General features: G+C 35.1%; 2 pseudogenes; both read right to left on the bottom strand.

The window, feature by feature from the left end:
- LOC102587232 (putative pentatricopeptide repeat-containing protein At1g74580) overlaps positions 1–897 on the bottom strand; it is an 11856-nt pseudogene extending 10959 nt beyond the window's left edge.
- Positions 898–19782: 18885 nt separating this feature from the next.
- The window catches only part of LOC102586892 (60S ribosomal protein L31-like), a 16559-nt pseudogene continuing 12201 nt past the window's right edge, over positions 19783–24140 (bottom strand).

Raw genomic sequence — 24140 nt, 5'->3', positions numbered from 1 at the left:
ATTTACTATCAAAAGCATGTACCCAATAGTCTAGTCTAACCCGTATTCCTATCACATCCCAAGAATCCCATCTCCTTGATTAGTATTCTTTGCATTTTTGTTGTTTTTGCTTACTTGTCACAAACTCCATTGATAATTGACGCTTGCATCACCCGTTAGATTTAACATGTTTATATTCGATAATGTTTTTAACTATGACTAATTAGAACTTAATTTTATTTTTTTATTAATTCTCAAGCACATTCCCTTGGGACTCGACCCCAATCCTTGGTTGGGTTATTTTACTATTGTATGATCGTAGACACTTGCATTGGAAGTTGTGTCTTGATTACGGAAACATCAACATGCGACTGCATTAAATTCACATCCTTGATATTCAAGCATGTTATTCAAAAGCCTTAAAGCAACCTGAGGTCGGTTTGTCCTACAAAATGACTTTATCCTAATAGTAAAGGTATATACATCAGGAGAAATACCATTTTCCAGAATTTTTATATAAACTTTATGGGCTTGTTTAAAATAACCATGTTCGACCAATATATTCATGAATGTGTTAAACGAATGAACAGATGACTCACAAATGAGAAAATCCATCTTCTCAAACACATCAACCGCCTGTTGAACTTTCCCCTTCTTTCCATAACCTCTAATAGCAGTAATGTACATCCCTTCTAACAACCTATTATCAATATTCTTCCTGGCTTCTTCAATGACACCTTCCATCGCCTTGAACTCTCCATAATAACTAAGCTTTTCAACAATACATTTGTATGTAAACAAATTGTGGCTAAACCCATGTTTCTTTTCCACTGAATTGAATATTTCTAGTGCCCTTAATGGGTTATTTTGACATTTTAATACAACGGCAACATGTTTAGGAATCACAACAGCATTCATTTGCTTGATACCAAATCAGTACAAGTCAATTATATACATGCTGGTCAATTTAGGTCTCTGAGTAACTCAATCAATACTCCCATGAAAACCCAATAAACCAATTCAACTCTTTTATACCTTCTTTTCACTAACATGAAACCCTACAGGCGGAGAAAGGACAAATAAGAAAATATGTAAATGGTAGAATAGCATTAGCTGAGTCGTTGACTGGGTTTGGTTCGGTGACGAGAGAGAAAGAGGCGGCCGACCGGCGAACTAGAGTTTTTAGTCAAACATATTTCACCATCATATGAAAAACCAAGTTTATGCCCTATAAAAATAAAGATTCGGGAACATATTTGAGCTACAAAGAGATAAAATTAATCAAAATAAGCCACTATTTTAGTAAGTAATTAAAATAGGCTTAGTATAGATTTTTTTTTTCTGTTTTGTCTAATATTCCAAACAGTTTCCGTTAGTTTGATAACGTCTATATTTTAATATAAAACATAACTGATTTTCCACTTTATAAAGTGTAAATTTTTCTTACACTTTGTAAAGTGTAAGCTTTTTTTACACTTTTTAAAGTGGAAAAAAAAAATTATTCTACAAAAAGGAATATTTTTCTTGTTTTACATTAAATTGTCTCTTTATGCAGCTTTTTTAGTGTTTGTCTTACAGTTATATTGATTTGACATATCATAAAAATGGAAAAAAAATATTATATCATGTATTTTTATTTTTTTTAATCTGAAAACTCCTCGAGGCTCTATTTAAGGGCATTCAAACATAACACCTTCAACATCTTTAATCTTCTATTTTTCTTCATTTCAATCACAAAAAAAATGTCTTCTGAACCAAAAGTTAGAGTTTTAATTTATTAGGATGGCGAAATTATACATGACGGAAGTACCGTTTATCATAATTGTCCTCACAAACTGTCATGCCCCAAACTAGAGAAGGCGTTACTGGCACTCGACACCTTAAGCAATCAAGTTAGCCACATAAACATACCAACTGACTCAACTGAGGGCTTAGAAGGTCGGGCAGCATAACATCTAAAATACTATGACTGGACCCATAAGGTCATAACCTGAATATCGGTAAGTCATATAGACGAAGGTAGACAAGCCAAAGATAATAAGGTACTAGCTATCCGACAAGGCTACAATGAAGATATACACATATACATACATATCTATGCATGCCAAATATATACATGCCAAGCCTATGTGGCTGGAAACTGGAAGCTGCAGAAAGAAACCCAGAATACTGCGTCCATAATAGACTTTATGAGTGACATAAGCACTGGTCGGGACAAGGCCTCGATTATACCCAAACAGTACAATAAAAGTAACATCCTATGAAAGCTCCAGGAAGAAGTGGAGCATACCAACTCACAGCTGAACCCCAAATCCTAGCAGAGGGGTGAATCAGAATCCCTACCTGGACCTGCACGCACGAAACAAGAATGCATCCCCAGGCAACGGGATGTCAGTACGAATAAAAATGTACTAGCATGTAAGGCAGAAAATAGAATAATAAATAGTTACTGTAAAAAGGGGAATAAAGATACCACCTGAATAGAAACTCTGGTAGCCGCCAGGGCTGACATCAAACCTTATATAAATTAAATATGCATGGTATGCTCGCATAATCGTATGTCGTGAATATATATATATATATATGTGTGTGTGTGTATATAGATGCAACTGCATGTCATACCCAACCAAGTGCTAGCAATGGTGGTGCCTTCCGGTAGCGAACCGGGATCATATTCGCCAACTTGTGGTCATCTGTGTCTCATACGTATAAATATAGGCAATAGGCCCCATACCTTCCGATTATAGCTCGGAAGTAGAATGCATAGCATGTAATGTCATGGATCTGTAATGCATGTGTTACCTGAATCATGTTGCCAATCTTGGCTCATTGGTACTCTTGTCCTCATAATCTCGTAATCACTTTCGTATCACATGTAAATATCTCGTGAAACTTATATACTTGTAGATTAAACTGGAGCACTTAACTTGGATTTAGAAAGGCAACTTAAACTTGAGGATGTTCACAAAGAGCTTAAAGTTCTTCACTTAGTATCTCTATATGTTTCCTTAGTGATTTGTAAAAGAAAGTATTTCAAAAAAAACCCGTACTTTAGTAGTTTAAACCTACGATTTATATTTAAGAGTTTTGGAGATCGACGTTTATTTTAAAGTTTTCAAAAATATAAATTAGCGAGGAAGGAGGACTGATTTCAAATTCATATTGTTCATCTCTAATCATTTTTAGTTACTACACCTAAAGAAGAATAAGAATATGTACACATGGACCTATAGTCCAGAGAATCAACAAAATGACATAAAGACACCAAATACCCTATCTAACCGAACGAGTGGAATAGCAACATAATGGAGTCACAAAAATACACTAGCTGCAATATCAACGCCTTTCATCAAAGGTCTTTCTAGTTATAGAGTAGTAAAACAATATTTGACGAGTTAGGATTCCAAAATTCGTGCTCAAAGGAAGTACAGTGCTTAGCCTTAACATACCTCGATTTGGGTCTTGTTGTATCAATATGGATTGTACCCCCTTCCTTACAGTATGTAGTCTACATAAAATCATGTAACACAACCATTACAGGCATAATATTAACACGTCAGGGTCAAAGTAGAAATTTAGAGCTCACTAGCAGAGTGATTAGCTCGACAGACCATTTTTAAATGTATGCTTCATTACCTTCTCTTCTCCAAATTACAACCTCAAATTAATGACATAACATACATTTTTGCAGAAGTTATTAACAAGTGGAGGCCTACGCAATTGTCAACAACAACCAAATAGAGTATGCCTGCACAACAATTAAAACTCGGCGTATGGCCACACCCCTCTTTTCCAACCCAAAATAATCATAACCAAATCCTAACCACGAGTCTTCAAACCATTAAATCCATAAAAAAAATATGTATAATACAGTCCTATAATTATTCAATATAACCATAATAACTTGAACTCGCCGCTTCCAATCATCACCCTATACGTTCGTCCAATAATTACATTTGGAGTCAAGTCTTTCTCTTCATATGCAATAATAGCTTAAAAGGACAAAACCTAAACTTAAACTTGATGGAGCTTGCAGTACATTAACATGTCTTGTCAATATCAAACAGTCTCTTTAAACGCAAGACGTTGAACCAAGAAAAAACAATTTGTAAATTACAATGCAATAATAGAACCAACGTTACACTAATTTATGTTACAATTAAATATACATCTATACTTCTTCTTCTCTTCTAGACTCATATCAACAAGAACCACACACATACAAAGCATTTCCAAAAAAATTCCAGCAACAACAATATCAAAAAATACTTCAAAACAGCCTAACATCACGTAACTATCCAAATACGATTTTTCCAACCATCTATTAGTGTTCTTGCTTATATAGCAAAGCTATCACTTGGACTCACTCAATAAAATGAAGGGTGAGAATTATTACCTCCAAACAACAACAACACCACATAAAAAAATGAGACTCCTTCACCATGAAGAATCCTTTAAATTACAACCAACGAGGAGGAAAGAAATAACACAATCTCTGTGAACGTTCCGAGGGTGAAACCACGTTGAAATCTTGTAAATCTTTGCTTGGATGATAGGTGAACCTTTAGAGAGGATTTATGACTGTTTTGTTCTTATTTTGGTCGAAAATAATGAGATAAAACGAAGGGAAATCTGATCTTATAAAGCTAAACCGACATATGGGCTAGGGGCCACCTTCACGTGCCTGCTTGTGTAGTCTCACTAAAATCTGAATATCTCTCAATTCTGAAGTTTTATGGACAAATGATTTAGTGCGTTAGAAAGTAGACTCGTAGACCTTCGATCACCTTCACGTGCCTGCTTGTGCAGTCTCAGTAAAATCTAAATATCTCTCAATTCTGAAGTTGTATGGACGAATGATTTAGTGCTTTATAAATTAAACTTGTAGACCTTCGATTTCATATATTGGGGTTCTTCTAAAGCTTTATATATTGGGAGAAAAGCTCCGAGACATTTAAACCCAATTTTCAGAAAATTTAAATAAGAAACTTACTCTTAACTTTTGCCAACTTTTTATTTCTCAACTTGCTTGACTTCAAAACTTAACTTGCGATCATTGGGCGACTATATCACCTTATAAAACATCCTTATTAGCATATAACACACTCTTTGTCTTATCCCCAAAGGTACCGGTTAACTTAAGCGTTTTGAACGGGCGGGCTATTAGAATAGACATTCTTTAACTCGCACTTGTTTAAGGGCATCCTTGACCCATAACGTTAGTCTAATTCTTTGATTTTTTTTTACCTCCCCTTTGTAACCTTATTCTCTGGTAATGATACACCAAGTCATATAAGCCTCATACACTCATTCAATGATACACATATTATGCGAAAGAACCACGGGATCTCACACAAACACAAAGTTAAATATTCAATTAATGTCTGATATCATAAATTTCTTTCATCAATTTATAAAAGAATGGGTATAAATAGTGTTGGTTATAATTTAATTATAGTTGTAAAATACCCTACTTCATTTTTATCACAAGGACAAGTAAGTTTTGGAGAGTGGATTATCTATAATAACGAATCATTGACATACTTTTTGAGGGTTCCAAATGACTACATAGATCAAATCAAGTTGACAACACATGAAATCTATGTTATGAAGGAGCCTAAGACTAGTCAACAACGTTCTCCTTTATCGGTCGATGTCCATCCTCGATTAGAAAATCATAATAGTCTTGATGGATTTCTTATAACTCAATCTAGTGATTTTCCTAACATGACTCATTACCAAAGTATTCTTACCGGTCGATATGATTTTGATTTGGACGAAACTATCAATGAAAGTGACTGTTAATGCTTAAAAATTATGCTTTGAGTATTATTTGTTGATTTTGTCTATTATTTATTAATTTATAAGATTTATTATTATTATTATTATATATTTTGTAGTGGTTTACTTCTGCAAGAGAGGAATATTGTTCCAAGTTATGGTTAAATAATTATTTTGGTTAGTCCCCACACTTCGAAATAACGGAAAATGTTGGGACATCCTCAAATTTTCATGTCTGACCTACTTTTGATGCAGATGACTATTATCGGTATGTCCAATACTTGATTTTTTTTATTTAAGTAAGTTGATTGTATGAGGCAAATGTTTATACTTTTTACACATATAGAGAAAATATCACACAAGATGAGCCAATTGATCTGTGAATATTGATGATCGTGACCTTTCAAATTATGGCTCACCTTAAGCTAGTGATAGTGATGATTTGTCTAATGCTGAGGTATCAGGAGATAATATTTCATTTGAGGCATCATCTAGTGATCATGATTTTTTGACGCCCAATCGGTCGCCAAGATAAATGTCCATTAATCTGTTTGATGGTGAAGAATTTTTTCCACTACCGACTCAACAGTTAGTAATCACATAACCCACGATATGTATGGCTGAGTTTTGTTCTCATGAAATTCCTTATCTTGATCATCTCCTAGATGGTCCAGATATATTTGGCGATACACATGATGAATATACATCAAAATGTACGTGGCTTGAACCATTTCATGAATGGTGCTATTAATATTTAAAAAGGCATGTTATTCAATTCAAAGAAGCAGTTGCAAAGAGCAGTTAAGCTTCTACATTTAAAGATAGCGAGGGAGTACTCTGTTATTAAATCAACAAAGAAATCATGGCGACTTGTTTGCAAGTGTGCAGAACAAGAATGTCAATTTTGACTGGCTTCTTTTAATGATAAACATACTAACATGTGAAAAGTTGAAAAATACATTAAAGAACATACATGTGATATGGGTACGTGCCGCGAAGGACATTTGAACTTGGATGTTGAGATGATTACTTCTGTCCTCCGTACTGATATAGAAAAATACCAAGGTACTAGTTTATCCTTAGATCATTTTCCTTTAATAAGAAAATATTCATTTTTTTATTTGATAATTAATATTATTTTTACTTTTCAGGTTTCCCATCAAGGACTGTCATTGTTCTTAAAGCATATGACATTTCAATAAACAGAAGAAAAGTCTATCTTGGTCGCAAACGTGCTTTTGAAAAAATCTATGGTACTTGGGAGGGTTCTTTTGCCACGTTGTCAAGGTCCATGGAAGTTTTGAAACACTTCAATATTGAAACAATAGTTGAGTGAAAAACAGAGCGGTGTATCGATGACGTTGAAGATGTATTCAACTATGTGTTTTGGACTTTTAAATCATGGATTGATGGGTTTGTATTTTGTCGTCCTGTTATATTAATAGACAGAACATATGTCTATGAATAATATGATATATAGTTGTTGATTGCGATTGCAACGGACGGTAGCGGCTCAATATTACTTTTGACATTTATAGTAGTTGTGAATGAGAGCATGGAGACATGGATTTTATTTTTGGATCATTTGCACTTGCACATTATCAAGGATCGTAGAGGTGTAGCATTGATATCAGATAGGCATCATGAAATACTTTTATCCGTTTATAATTCTCCAAATTGGCAGGCCCCATTTGAGTTCCATCACTTTTGTTAAGACATTTGAAGGACAGTATTTTATTTTTTAAATGTGACTTTGTACAACCTTTTATGGGCAGCTGCAAATCACAATCAGGAGAATTTTTTTTGGAAAAAATGTAGATGATCAAGGAGTTCAATGCGGAAGCATATGTATGGTTAATGAAGAATGATCTTGACAAATGGACATAGCACAAGGATGGAGGTAGGAGATGGGGCATGCTGACAATAAATAGTTCTGAGTAATTCAATGGTCTACTTAAGTCAACCAGGGGCCTACCAGTTACTGCAATGGTAACACTCAGTTACAATCAGATTGTAAACCGATTTGTTACAAGATCAAAATTTACCAATCAGCTAGTACATCAAAAGCAACAATGGATGCCTAAACCATTCAAGATCTTTGAGGATAATTGAAAAAAGTCACAGCGTCACACACTCATCAACTATCACCAACAAAGGGAAAACATATTTGAGGTGCACACACATATGCACCATGGTTGTGATGGTAATAAGCACATGTAAATGCATCACAAGGAATATGTCAATGTGGTAAATGACAATCATACAACACTCTGCATTATTTTGTTCTGTTAATTACATAACAGAGTTGCTTAGTTTGCACTACTAATTGCTAAGGGATGTCACAGAGCGTACTAACGTTGACACATTCGTATATATTATTACTTGGATAAACCTAACTGCATAATGTCTACATGTGTTGCAAGTATCATATTTTACTAATTAAGTACTTGTTGCGCTGTCACATATTTTTTTTGAATTATTGTGTTGGTATGTTTCATATTTTGCATATCCCACTTAAATTGATTTGCAAAGACAACAGTTTCGTAATTAACTTTGTGTTTTCATTGTCTGTAGTATTTTAATTATGATGGAGAAGGGAGATCCTTCGCAGAAGCTATATACAAGGATGCGGCTTTAGGAATTTTCATATCAGTATGTTGTTGACCCTACAAATGGATCATATGGTTCGTGCTTTGCTTCTTTTCCTCTATATAATATATTTCCAGACTTAATCTATTTATTAAGCTAATGTTATTTTGTTTCTAGTAATTGTTCTCTATGTTAGATGGGGTTCTAGAATGCAGTTCGGTTCGTGTTCTCAAAATTCAGAAAATATTTGGTGTTATTTTCAGCTTTTGGCTTGTAAGTATTTTTAGAAAGAACTAAAAGATCCAGATTTTGTTCTTATATTTCAATAGTAGGTCAGCTCTCTGACATACATCAACAAATCTTACATTATGAAAAAAATGTCTATTCTATATGTCAAGAATGTACCCTTTGTTGCTCATTCTCTTGAAAATTTTGTTCCATAAAACAATCACATACATATACAAAGTATATACCAATGTACACAATAATATTTTTAGACTAAAACAACAAGATGTCGCTTTACCCCCGAAACACCATTAGTTCCTTTCTTTCCACATCAACGCATGGAATGTTTCTACAAATTTTCGTTAGTTCCTTTTTCATCAATGTCTTATTTCTTTTGAGTTGTCATTTTTTCTTCCTAGATTATTAAACATCTGTAAGAGTGATTTCGAATCAAATCTCTAGGTAGAAACGTCAAAAGCAATTGATAACTGAATTTTTCTCACATGAAATGGGTCTGGAATCATTTATTGGTGAGGTATAAGATCTGATTGGCTACTCTATTCTCTCTCTCCATTTATTTTAGAGAATATATGGACCGAATAATCAAAAGATTTGAAGTTCCTACTATTTGTGAAAGCTCAAGACTCATAAGCATGGAAGACGACGGGTGAAATAACATTAATCTTTATTTTGGCCTCTAATTTGTCTGATAAAGAGGAATCCATCTTAAATTTCCGATGAGGATTCGACGAAATGATAATCTTACATATCTATTGGTCCCTTCTTTGGCAAGCTACTTGACATTTTTCCTTTCGTGAAGATCCCATGGTATGTTCCTCTATGAATAAGCAATTTGGTCCTCTTGGACTAACTTTTTTACTTTTAGATCTCGATTTCATCATTTTGAAATGATTTGTGTTTGAGGTTTTCCTTCAGTCATCCTCAACCTCTAGGTACTCTACTAGACTCTTAAAGGACAAGGGGTGAACCACTACCTTAAACAATTCAAATTTGCCAATGAAAGCTTGGATATTATAGTTGTGGATGCAATTAAGATTATATGAGGTAAATGTTTCTTTCTTTTATCTGATTAAATTGGCCTTTTACGCACGTTATCAAGATGGTGTCACTTCAGTTTTCTGCTCACTTGATTGTCCCCTATCGTATTTGTAAGATAAATGTTGTATTTTTCTATATAATGTTTTACCTAATCCGCTTCTAATAAGTCTTTATTTTATGTGTGTTGGTTTTTATCTCTAGAAGTTCAGAAAATTTATTCTAAAAGCGCTTGGTTACACCAAATAAGATGACATGTCATCTACATGATAGTTACTTTTAACTTCTTTGCCTCTTATGTATCTTCTACCCTATCAGTGTGGTTATTACATAATACCTTTTACGGAACTTGAGAGGTTCAATAACAGAAAATCTGATAAATTGTCAAATTTTAGCTTGTGTTAGATTGAAAGTCTTTTAAATAATTTGGGATAAAAATAGGAGTTGTCCTCCTATGCCAATTATGGCAGTTGACAAGGTTCTTTATGCACTTTCACATGTCTTCTTGACGTTATTTGTCTTTTATATTTGCACTTGGCATAATACATATAGCCAAGAACACCTTCATGCTCAACTCTTAGAAGAATGTAGACATTTATAAACAATTTTTGCTGATCTTTACGACCAACTCCGCAAGAATGTTGGAAAGAAATGAAAACCTTGTTAGTGTTTGAGAAGTATGTCAAAATAGGGAATCCATATTTGTTGCTTCGAAAATTCACCACTTATGTTTATTTGTGTCAGGAGTGAAGGCTGAAAAACTTACTTAAACTATCATGTGTATGAGTTTCTTACATGGAATATTCCATCGATTCACGTAGAGAAGTGAATTATTGATGGTTAACGTGTGTTTTGACAAATAGTTGGTGATAGTTCATAGTTTAGAAATGAAACTCAAATGTCGAATATTTTAGGTGTGTTTTTGACCATTGACTCTTTGTTTCTCATTTCTTGCACAATGATTTTTTGGCTATTCCCTGTTAGTGAAATAGATAATTTATATGAACTTGCAGAAATTTTATTGTGAATTATTAACACTTCCAAACTAATTTTGGCTCCTCCAGGAGGTGATGGATATATAGACACGAAAAATAAAAGTTAGTGTATCACTCATGTTGGATGACATTATCAATGTTACAAAACACTTCCAATGTTATGTATTTATATTTGTTTTTCACAATTATATATAAAGTAAAAATGATCTTTTGCTATGCTCTTTTTCCAATTTTTTGCAGAGCTCATGTGAGATGAAGAAATTGTTCAAAAAGGTAGCAGTGTGGAGGATTATGATGACTCTTTAACTGACCTATATACAGAAATCATGCTAGGACATGATGAATATAGTGATTGGCCTTTTGTTGTGGATAAGCTAGCTACAAGACATCTATGGATGGGTCTAATAAAGATATTTCCCTTTCCGGTACTAAAGTTGTTGATAGTGAAATTCAAGGCATTCCAGTTACACAGTTGTCCTGGGATAGTGAAGATGTTGGGTACTTGATCACTGGTGTTCTAGAAGACAATGAGTTTCAGGTGCCTTTAGAATTCCTAATGCTTTAGTGTATGATAGGTTAGATAGTGCTCCAGAAGTTAGAATCTCGGATATTTTGGATTATGAATCAGTGTCTGAGAATGCCATACAAGCTGGGATGACAGAGAACCAAATCTTTACATAAAAATGTTGAGATGATTCAGGTTCCAACAGTAAAGAAGAGGATAAAGCTGGAATTGACATTGTTCAGAATTTCATAACAGAGGGAGTTTAGAAGGAGGAAAAGTTGTGCATCAGGTTGCAAGTAAAGAATATACTTTTTTGGGACAAGAGTTGGAAGATGATGAAAAGCTTTTAGCACAAAAAGGTCAAATTCTTGATATTAGTACAGAGGCAAAAAGTTCACATCCGTCTCATGATGTTAAGCCTTGTGAAATGTTTACACTAGCCCAAGGGAATAAAATAGAGTATCAAAATTTGGAGATGATGAATTGAAATTCTGAAAACAACATTATCTCACTTACTGAAATTTTTGGAGACAATCATAAATGAAAAAAAGTAAGGTAGACGATATATATCAAGAAAGTGGATGTCAGGACACAATCACTAGAACTGAAACTATCATAAATCCACATAGGATAGTGAAGTTGAGAGTGTCACGCCCCGAGACTACCCCATTGATGTAACACGGGACCTAGGATCACGACTGACCCCAAGTTAACCCTGTGTCTGGCATATATCAAGCATACTGAGAATAACTTAATAAAACATGCACTATGCGGAAGCTAAAACAATGGATAACCAAAAATGGGGAAAACCCTAACTAGTATGAATGTATAAAACATACTATGAGTTTAATAACAACTGAAAGATAAACTTAACAATTCAAGTTGATTCTACTACTATATCTAAAAAGCCTCTAACTAAGTTGAGTTGCTAGGACATGCACCCCCAGCTAACTCTAACCAAACTAAAAACTAAATAAAAAGACTAAAATGAAAGCATGTCTATTGTCCTCGAAGTATGAGGACTCACCATTGAAGCTGCTGAAATGTGGACCGGGAATCGATCTAAGCGGGATCTAGATATTGAGTACCTTAACCTACATCATGAAAGGATGTAGTGCAGAGTATGCGTCAATACTTGAAATAGACTGAGAATGAAGGATATAGATATGATGAGCCCGAGATTTGGACTCATTTGGGGATTTGTTTATATAGTTTTAGTGTCCTCAAATGCTTGATTTGTGCCATAAACTGATGAAAAATCCTTGATTTCCAGGTACATGGATTGAGGAACAAAGCAAGGACACTAACATGCAAAAAGAAACAAAACAAACTGAAAGAATGAAGAAAGGCAAGTTTGGTGATCACCAAGGTCACTTGGCGAATCGCCGAACGACTATTTGACCGCCTAAAGTTCCAGTGTGCCAAGCCCTGATGGAAGAAACCAAGTCGGGGATAGAAAGAAGCAGTCGACGAATCACCGAGCAGTTTCGCGAAGCAGTGATAGATCTCCCAAAGTTACAGGACCCAAGGATGCTGAATGAAAAAGAGTAAAGGTGATGAAAGAGATAAAAGGGCGGCGAGTGGTTCGGCGAGCACGACTTACTTCGTTGAATGCCCATTCGCGGTATATTTTTGGCGACTATAAATATGTTTTTGAACATTTAGTTTAGTATCTTAGATCATATTATTAACTTTTGAGTACATGGAGTCAGTTTTCTCTAGAGTTTTTCCTTAGCTTTGAAGGATTGAAGAACTTCACTTTTGAGAATTTGGAAGTGGGTCTTTGAGATTCATCAAATTGGAGCATTGTAAGGATGAAATCACTCTTACCCAGTTGATGGATAATCAATTTGGTAACTGTTTTTACCTTTTTATGATGTCTAGCTAAAACCCCAGTTCTTGGGGTGTGATCATGTGATTATGGGATGATTTAGTTTATGGGTATTGCTAATTGTTAGTTTAAATGCTATTTAAAAGTGAGTTCAATCATTAATTGTGGTTTAATTTAAGAATTGTAGTTGCAAATGCAGATTTATGTTTGTGTTTTGGCTTGCTCGAGAGGGAGGTTTTAGAACTAAAATTATTGATTTATGGTTTGTGGGTTGATTGATGGTTTGTGGGTATTGGGTTGACCTGGGTTTAGCTCGAGAGAGTGAATCCTAAACCCACTCCCACATATTCAACTCGAGAGAGTGAATTGATTAAGGTGTGGGTTGCTCTTATTTTGCATGTTTGTTGATGTTCGAGAGAAAATTACCTCCCTTATAGTCTAGCCTACTCACTAATATCTAGCTATTTACTAATAGTTGCAATTACCCATATGCCTATAATTTCCTATAATCGATCACATCCCAAAAATCTGTCTCTATATTGTTAATTCGTAGTTTTGTGACTGTTTAGTTTGTAGTTGATAATCAAAACCAAAACCCCATACTTGACATTTGTGTCACCCCTTAATTTGAATGGTGTCTTTATTCGATAATTTTTATTCCTATGACTGATTTGACCATATTTATACTTCCCAATCAAATTTGAAACATGTACCACTCCCTTTGGGATTCGACCCCAACTCATTTAGTTGAGTTTTATACTGATTTACGATCGTTAAACACCTAGTATTGGATGAGGTGTGCTTGAAACGTTAAATCAAGATACTAAGCTGAACAAATATATATAAGTTGAACAAAGCATAACTCAGCAAGAATGTAAATACTGGAACATAACTGAAAAGCTAAGCTGAATGCAATGACCAAGTACTAATCATGAAAATAACATGTTGAACTGAATGTTGAAGTATTTATTGAAAACCTGGTCAAATGCACTAAGAGTCTGACTGTGGGATCTACTATTAACCGACATAAACCACGTGAGCTAAACGTGGAGTCCAATGTATACACCTCATCGAGAGGACCCAATATACCTTGCCAAGGGTATAAAGGCATGACTGGCGTGATCACTAAATCTGATGCCCAACAGAGGGGACTTATACTTCTACGGGGGCACGTAGTTCTGGGACATGAGGGTACGCTGAACCCTAGTCCAACTAAGGGCTAAGTCTACTCCCAACTGAATATGTATATGACACAAATGTAACTAAAATGCCGAATTTCTAAATAGTTCAAAATGCTGACATGCAATCTGAGAATGCAACATCTCTATACTGATAATGTAACATTCGAAATTTGTAGCATCATTATCTATTTAGCTTACCTAGAAAGTATGATTCATGAACTAAGAGAAATCTATATAAACTAAGATTTTGAGTTTCATAAAAGGAACTAAAAAACTTTCAAAGAAACAAGCTATTTCGATTTAGGATACTACAACAGCTAAATCATAGTAAATATCTAAGGTTTTAGAAACCCTAGGTCTAAACAAGATATGAAGAATCAAGGAACTGACTGAATTCTGGGACCTAGTGGATGAAAGGAACCCACTAGTGAAATCTCACATATCTGGTGACGAAATCTACGGAGAAATCCTTTGGATTTCGGGGCTGAACCTTGAAGAACCCTGCTGCTTGTTCTTGGGAGGTTTGGTCGACTATTTCCTCTTCTTTTTACTCCAAGTTTTGATGATTTTTGGAGAATGAGGGTTCTGGGTAAGTCTGACTACGTTATTAGGCTTCGACTGAGTAAAACGATGTAGTTTAGGCATTAAACGACGTAGTTTAAGGGCCCAACGCATAGGAAAAAGACCTAAATGACCCTAACTTAAAAGTTGACGAAGGCAATCCACAGAGGGATCTACGGACCGTCGTTTGGACTACCAACCGTCGACTGCGGTCGTGGTTCGTGGTCTGCCTGATAGGGCTTCACTAAAACGAGCATAACTTTTTACTCGGAGCTGGATTTTACCAAACTCGGTGGCGTTGGAAAGAGAATTCAGTTATCTTTAACTTGATAGGTCATGGACAACATAATTCAATTTGTGCCAAAAGATATGACCGTTTGAAGTTGACCCAACAACCAATTCCCTCCAATTGCCTGCTGACCCCCACCTACGGTCCTTAGGTCCAACCATGGACCGTACTGGTCGACCGTGGGTGGGATCAGAGACTATCAACATCTGGGCCTTAACGACGGAACCCCACCTACGATCCGTGGGTGGTTTCGTTAGTACTGGCACCAGTTTTTCTGAAAACTAGGATTTTCTTCATTTTGAGGTCTGAGGTGTTACAGAGAGCTTCGATGATAGGCTATAAATGTTGAATGTTTCTAACAACTTTGAACATTTTCCTTTTCTTTGACTTGGTGGTGGTGTGTATAGTCTGCAGATGTGATATGTTTATATAATTTTCAACATACTTTATTTAGGAAGAGCAGACCTACTATGTTGGGCCCGTGCTAGTGTGTATATATTTATATATATCCAAGTCAAATTCAGATAATTAATTTTTGTTGAATATATTAAAATAATGTAAATGTGGTCTCCATTAGTACATATGTCATCAATCTTGATGGACAAGTAGTAATTTTCCTTTGTCCTCAAGGAATAAAGAATTGTATGGTATCTTTGACTAAACCAAAACCTCAAGAATTTATATGACATGTTCAACATTAGATGTTAGTTGTGAAAGAAAATGTAAGAGGAAAACAGGGTTACTCTTCATGGAATGTGGGCTAGCCCTTGTGTGAAGAGAGTAGAACTAGCTCTCAAAGTAAAAGGAATACCTTATGAGTATGTGGAAGAAGATTTGATGAACAAAAGTCCATTGCTGCTCAAATACAATCCCATTCACAAGAAATACTTGTTCATATTGGAAACCCAATATTTGAGTCCTCTGTAATTCTTGAATACATTGATGAGACATGGAAGAATGAGTCACCACTGTTTCCACAAGATCCTTACCAAAGAGCTAAAGTTCGATTCTGGGCTTCATACATCCATCACGTATTATCACACTCTCAAATACACATTAAGCAAACAAATCCATCTAATTTTTGTTTAGTAGACTATAAAAAATAGCAATTATTCCATTAAATAAACAAATTTATTTCATCGGCATCTTCACCGTCTTCATTAACCGAGAGAGTAGGTAAAGAACATGGCCATGAATGATTCCGGCGATGCCATCTTTTTTAAAAAAAAAAACCCAGATCGTGATCGGAAATAGATCTGGCAAGTCCGGTATGGCGGTATCCATTTAATTATTAATATTAATAAAGATAAAGGGAATAGGTTGCACCGTAAATTAAATAATAATCATTTTTAAAGTTGAGGGTAAATTAATCTAAATATCTCAAAATTTGTTATCTAACTACAGATGCACTTTGTATTTAAAATCTAATACATAAAATCCTTATATTATAGAATTCCAATACAAATATTTGTTTCAATGATAGTTAAAGGATCAAATATACCTTTAAGTTATTCAAATTGGTCAGTTTTATCTTAATCTTTGTTACGTTTTTAGTTCAAAAATATCCTTATCAATATGTTTTGGTTCAAATATGTCCTCCAACTAGCAAAAATGTAATTCAAATAAACCTCTCTTTCTATTGGTTGCTCCAACATAAAAAAATGGATCAATGTTTTTTTTTTTATGGATGGTAAGGTTTGAATGTGTTGGACATATAATAACACTAGAAAGGAAAGGCTCGTGCTTAGCACAGGCCCAACATTTTATAAAGAATCAAATCAATGATAAAATTGCACAGAGCTACACAAAATTACAACTACTGATGAAAAACAAAACAGATATAAAACCAATAATGTCCAGTAACACTGGACTTATCCAAGCAAATTCATAACAAACATTCCATGTCGATTATCACTTTATAGTAACATACCATCAAAAAATATCACTATATCTTTCTTGGTCTTTTGGCTAAGCTCAAAGTTGTGAAAGCAGTTAGATTCATTTGAATGTTGACCTAATAGCTTTATAAAAACATGAAAATTTCATCATCTTCAACTTCCACAGCTGCCACAATGGCATAGTTGGAGTTCATGATATAACTACTTGAATTGATTTAGAATCCAAATGTCCAGACAACAGATCGTAATAGTGGTCACTCTAGCCACCAAGTAGCTTAGACCCTGAGAGTAAAATAATGAACCACAACGGTCAAATACTCAACTACAAATGAGCACACCTGAAAATTATATGACAATGACATAAATGAGTGAACAAATAAGTATATTAAAATTAATAATTGGAATGACATTGATCAATAGGAAGTTGTTAAGTGGAGTGCATTCATATATATCATGTAGAATAGAAGAAGATTAAGGGCTGAAATTACTATTTTATTTTCACAAGACATGTCTTTACTTATGTGATTTTTTTTTTCAAGATATACCTTCTTAGAGTTCACAGTAAAGTTACAATCAAACATAAAATTTAGGCAAGTGACGATTAGATATGTTGGCCTAGGAAATAAGTTCAGAGAAGTGGAGGCGAATTCCAAATTTGATGTCGAAAGGAAAGAGGAAAGGGTCTATCTAACTTAAAAGTCCAAAAAGGAAAGTTTCTCATCCAAGTTCCATTTTTTGAATAGGCTACTACCAGGCAACGTGCTCTTACTCTATGGGTTGTTAATAAATTGATTTTAAAAAGAGAAATGGACCATGGTAAATAATTGATCAAAGGATATGCTTACATAACTCCATGAAATATAAATTGTTGATGAACCAGTACTCTTAATTAAGTAAAAACTCTCAAATATTAGGCAGACAAATATTCTTTCAATAAAAGCAATAATTGCATATCAAAAAAGAAAAATCGATCGAAAAGAACTTTATACGAAGCAACACACATACACAAAGAGAATTCTTATTGAATCACATATCAGGATCGAAAAGAACATCACACAATGGACTTGCTGCTTTCACAAAACACTACAAAATTTTCAGCCAAAACTGCGTATTGCAGAATTGTATAATTCATGTAGTACCCTATGAAATACATGAAAATATTAACATTGCATCTTGAAGATATTTAATAATCTACATGAATTAATATTGCACTCTAAAATGTATTGAATATATATGTGATTGCTCCTGACATATGCACATCACTATCGTAGCCAAAAAGAATTCATTTCACTATTTCTTTAAACAAAACAAGATTATGTAAACACTCATTCAAGATCCAACTGATGAAATTCCGTTGTGAAAGACTTTTCTTTTTTTTAAGATTCATCATGATATATATACCTGATGTTGATACAACCAGTTAGAAGTTAAGCTTCTTTTTTTTTGTTAAAATTAGGATTTCATTCAACCAAAATATCGGCTTTACAATGCTACCAACTCTTTTTGACTCAAAGTTGGTTGTCTCAAACAAATAACTTTTATCTATACAATCAATCTACTACACTTCTCCTCTCTCTACCTTTATGAGGTAGGGATAAGATATGTGTATACTATATTCTCTCCAAACCCCACTCATGGAATTTCACCGGATATCTTCTTATTGTAGATAATGTAAAAGATTTACACCAATGGTATATATAACTTGAACTTTTTTTGTTGCAAAACTAAGCTCAAAATATATGTTTGAACATACCTGTTTCTCCACTGATCATTCGTGTTTCTTTTGATGCAGATAAAATCCCCAGCAAGAGCTTTGAGAATTTTACAAAAGAAATTTAATGTCCACAACTTATGAAGTAATATCTGACGATTGTATGTTGCTTAAATTAGTACCTTATTTTGTGTATTTGAATTGTTTGTTTTGGGATTCGTAAGAAATTTGAACTTATGATGAGCTTAGAAAGTATGTTGAAGTTCACTCTTTATAAGTTTTTGAGAAACTATAGCCCTCAAAATCAATAGAAATAGGCATTGATAAACCAGCAAATCTGACTTATACGGAATGAATACATATAAACTTTCTGAAGATGATCGTGAATACAGAAAAAATTTGTGAAACAAAAGTAACCAAATCAGTGAATTATAAGGACCACCAGAAGTACTTATAACGTGAAACGAAAGTAACAATAAGGATGTTGATAATTCTGATGGAAAGTTAGGTAGAGTGAAAGCTCAGAGACAGGAAAAATACTTGCATCAGAGTACTGACTTATGAAATCAAAAAGATTTATAGGGCTATCCTACTTAGATATTTAGGCATGAGAAGTGTAGTTTGATGGTAGCTAAATGGGCTAAGTTCCATTTAGCTTTATTTAAACTTTCAAGAAGATGATCAAATTGAGAGCTTAAAATAAAGTGAGTGTGCCAAAATTCTTGTCCATCAAATAAGATAACTTGGGCACATCATCAAACAAACACCTTGAGTGCATATTCAAGATGGTTTAATTTTCAACAGGACGATTTGATTATGCACTAATTAGATAATAACAAAGACAATTTATCAAAGAGATAATACATGTGCTAATCGGGTATTATACTAACATGCAAATCAAAATTTCAAAAAGAAATTATCATAAATACAAAAAAATCGCATCCACTTTTGGAGCCCCTCGCATATTATGATTATCAATAAAGCAAGACTCTAAAAAAGCAATCAACTTTGGGTTCAATTAGAAGAGAGAGGGGTAGAAGAATCGAAGAGAACATACCTTTAAAGCTGAACCAAAGCAGGAGAGAAGAGATATTTTTCTCTCTTTTTTTCACAAATCTAACAATTTGAATTGCGAAGTAGACCATATTAGTCCAAGAACAAATTAAGTTTTGAAACTCTCAAATAAATAATGTGTCTATCGTTGTCCACTACTGATAGCTTAATCTTTATCCTCAATGATCTTGGTGCCAAGTCCCTTCAATCCCTCTGGTGGGATCTCAGTTACAGTAACCAAAGAGTAAAGCTCTTCTATCACGATCCGAGTCTACACCCTGGACGTGGCAGGCACTCAAGAACCATTGTTGGTCCCCAAGCGAACCCTTATCCTGGCTGACTACAAGCGGAAGACTAACTTAAGCATGCAAAAGCTAAAAACTGAATAAAATTCAATAAACTCAACTTTTCAAAACTTTAACTCAAATGAACAACTTAGAATAAAATAATATATTCAACTCGCCATAAAATAGGCAACTTAAGTCTTTAAAATATTTAATAAAATAAATAAATAATACATATTGCTCAACTATACTGACTATCTATGAAGCCTCTAACTGATAAAGATGGAAGTCGGGACAAGACCCGCGACATCCTGACTAAACTGAAAAGTAAATGAAATCCTCCGAAAACAAAGAGGCTCACCATACCTAACTCGAACTTTCGGATATATCAACGAAACTCCTGTTGATAATCCTGAATACATGTGTCTGCATCATGAGAAGATGCAAGTCAAATGGCTCAGTACGTGGAATGTACGAGCATGTAAGAGGAATTCTAATATATAAAGATAAGCTTGAAACTTGATATAAAAAAAAGAAACACACTTACCTATTCTCAAACTTACTCAACTCAAGGAATACTCAAGGATACTTAAAACTACTCAAACTTACTGAACTCAGAACTACTCAAGGATACGATACTCAACTCAGAGATTAGATACTCAACTCAAAGATATGATACTCAACTCAAAGATATGATATTCGACTCTGAGTACTCAACTCTGGATACTCAACTCAATATAAAGCAACAATACACGTTCAATATATGGAAAGCTTTATAAAACAGTACAAGCAACTTAGTTCGTTAAAGAAACTGCAATAACAAACTCAACTTTACTTATATAATAAAGTAATATAGTTTATGTGGGAGATTGTTTAACCGAAAACCACCACTATGAGCCTAAGTGATGATACAATGTTTTACCTCACGCTGCCAAGGATCGTCCTATACCTTGCCGGGGGTATAGAACCTAACTCACTAAGTGGATCCACTAGTCTATGCTAAAAGCATCTTAAGAAGTCATCTAAAAAGTATGATCATTTACTACCCATGATGGCTACATAGTTTATGGAGACTTGAGTTAATATGAACTCGCATCCCCATATCGGTGCTCAATACTACTCCCAAAATATACTTAGCTCATATATTTTTAAAACAACTTCTTTCTTTGGTTTGAGATAATTACTCAAAACTTAGCTTTAAAAGCTCTCTTGGAATCGATGTTCCCTTTCTTGCTCAAAACTGTTTCGGAAATCTCAGTTTCCTCTCATCTTAGATGTGAAAACATTTACTCTTGGGAATACTTAGTTCCCATATATCATTTTAAATAAAATGAACTTTACTCTTACTCTTTACCCAACTTCAAAGCTTAAGTCTTAAAACAAAGTTTAAACATTTGTAAAAGACTTCTTAAAAATATGGTTCACGCCAAATTATGTACTTGAACGACTCAATGCAAAGTTTTCAATAACCATAGATAGACTCAAATACTTGGAACTCAAGAACTTCAATGATACTACTAATTTCAAGAATGCTCAACTCAGAGGGTTCATGCGGAATTATGAGCATGAACTACTCAACTCAAGGACTCAAAGATACTTCTCATCTCAAGACTGATCGACTTATTGTGTTCATACGGAATTATGGGCATGAAATATTCAACTCAAGGACTCAAAGATATTTCTCAAAAGGGATTAGGAACTCAACACTTAAAGACTTAGAACTTGAAGATACCACTTCTTTGAAGGATACTCAACTTACGACGTTCATGCGAAGATATGGGCATGAAACAACTTGACTCGATGATCTACCTAACAATATGGAACTCATGTATGCGACTCTTCTCATTCTCTGAATTACTTCCTCAAAACTTAGTTGAAATTGATAATTGATTTCATGGATTCACAATTGAACTCAGAGGCTTTCTTGAACTCTACTCTTAACTCTCTCTTGAATGTGAATTATGAATTCAAGAGTTATGCTTCATGGTATGAAGGATCTTGTAATGATAAGTAGACTCATGAATACACTCTCCTCACTCGTACTCAGTTGCTCGAGTCTTGAAACAAGTTATTAGAAATTGTAGAAGACTCCTCAAAAGGACTTAAAGGACTTTCTTAGAATGTTCGAGAGAATTCTCAAAAACTTAACTCTTAACTCTACCTTGAACTTGAATTATGGATTCAAGGTAGTGATTTGTAATAGGAAAGATCTCATGATGTTTAGGGTTGATTTTAGATAGCTAAACATGAGAAAAGATAAAAAATTCACTACTTGGAAAATAGTCTGTGATGCGGAGACGCATTAAAATAATTGATCGTGAAATAACTTTTGAGGCAGAGAGGTATGTGACCTCTGCACGACGCGAAGACAACTTTATGAAATGGGAAGGCAGGTCACGCCCCAAACACGAGGGACGCAACTAGCTCCTAATGCCAAAACTCAGGCCCGAGCTGACCCTGCTGAACTATTTGATGCTAGTGCATGGCAGCCACACGCAATCAAGAAAACAAACAAGTATATCTCAACTTAAAAATAATACCTCGGCCGGCAAGCCCCCTATCAACTGATCTATAAAAGAAACAGCTACTCCCAGGAGATCATATAAATAAATAGCCAACTAGCACAGAAGTCTTGATTGGGCCGTCGAGGCCACCATGATATCTATACCAAAACTAAAAGCACGTATATATCAATACAATACATCAAACAGATCTCAAGCTTCAGCAAACCAACAACATAGGCCAGTATGGCCATAACGTAGCTATACACCCCCACACACTAGTCTGCAAGCCTCTAAGATTAGTAAAAATTAGCGGGACAGGGCCCCAGCCTACCCACAAAGATATATACAACAAAAGGTAACAAACATCCCAACTCTAGCAGCTCCGAAGGAAAGGGGCTAACCAACCGAATAAAAGTCAATCCTGCTGTTGAGGAGGTCTACTCAGTCGCCTGTCAAGACTTGCATGCATGAATGCAGCGCCCCCAAGGCAATGGGGCGTCAGTAAAAATAATGTACAGAGTATGAAAGGAAATAGACTATGAGGAGGTATAAAGGCAATAGACTATGAGAAGGTATCCTGATATACTGGAATAATCTGATAAATAAATCAAGGATAAGATAAGTGTACTGACCTGCTCTAAAATGTAAACTTATCAAAAATAATAAAACAACAACCTAACCAAGCCCCCATAAGCTCGGCAGGTACAAACAGGACACAAGACCACCTACTCAGGCCCTCATAATCTCGAAAGGTGCCAATCAACCTATATACCCCTATCGGTAGTCCCCCAGCCCCGTAGGCAGTCACAAAGCCCTCTTAGGCATTAATATAGCCCCGTAGGCAGCACATATCTCTCTTAGGCATCAACATAGCTTATAGACAATTCATAGCCCTCTTAGGCAACAATATGGCCTTGTAGGAAGAACATAGCCTTCTTAGGCGTCAATATAGCCCTGTAGGCAACTCTAGCCCTTCTAGGCATCAATATATCCCCGTAGGCAATTCATAGCCCTCTTAGGCATCCATATGGTCCTGTAGGCAGAACATAACCCTTCTAGGCATAGATCACATTCCTGCAGCTAACCACAATAGCCCCAAGGGCAACAATAACAATCCAATCGCTAAAAGCAAGCAATTTAGTTATAAGAAACCTATACAAATAGCCTCTAAGTCGTGTCCAACATAGGGACGCTACTAACTAAATAAGAATCCCGACAAGGGAGGATTATATCAACTCGAGCAGCCAACAATCAACAATAATGGCTACAAGTGTAACAAGGATAACTGTCACGACCCAAGCCCCAACAACCTAACCAATCCCCCATAAGCTCAGTTGGTACAAACAGCACACAAGACCACCTACTCAGGCCCTCATAAGCTCGGAAGGTGCCAATCAGCACCCCTATCGGTAGTCCCCTAGCCCCGTAGGCAGTCACATAGACCTCTTAGGCATTAATATAGCCCCGTAGGCAGCACATAGCTCTCTTAGGCATCAACATAGCTTATAGACAATTCATAGCCCTCTTAGGCAACAATATGGCCTTGTAGGAAGAACATAGCCTTCTTAGGCGTCAATATAGCCCTGTAGGCAACTCTAGCCCTTCTAGGCATCAATATATCCCCGTAGGCAATTCATAGCCCTCTTAGGCATCCATATGGTCCTGTAGGCAGAACATAACCCTTCTAGGCATAGATCA

The sequence above is a fragment of the Solanum tuberosum genome, unplaced genomic scaffold (genome assembly GCF_000226075.1).
Source record: "Solanum tuberosum cultivar DM 1-3 516 R44 unplaced genomic scaffold, SolTub_3.0 scf00395, whole genome shotgun sequence".
Classification (NCBI taxonomy): domain Eukaryota; kingdom Viridiplantae; phylum Streptophyta; class Magnoliopsida; order Solanales; family Solanaceae; genus Solanum; species Solanum tuberosum.
The sequence above is the reverse complement of the archived record's forward strand: the minus strand, read 5'-3'. Positions and strand labels throughout refer to the sequence as shown.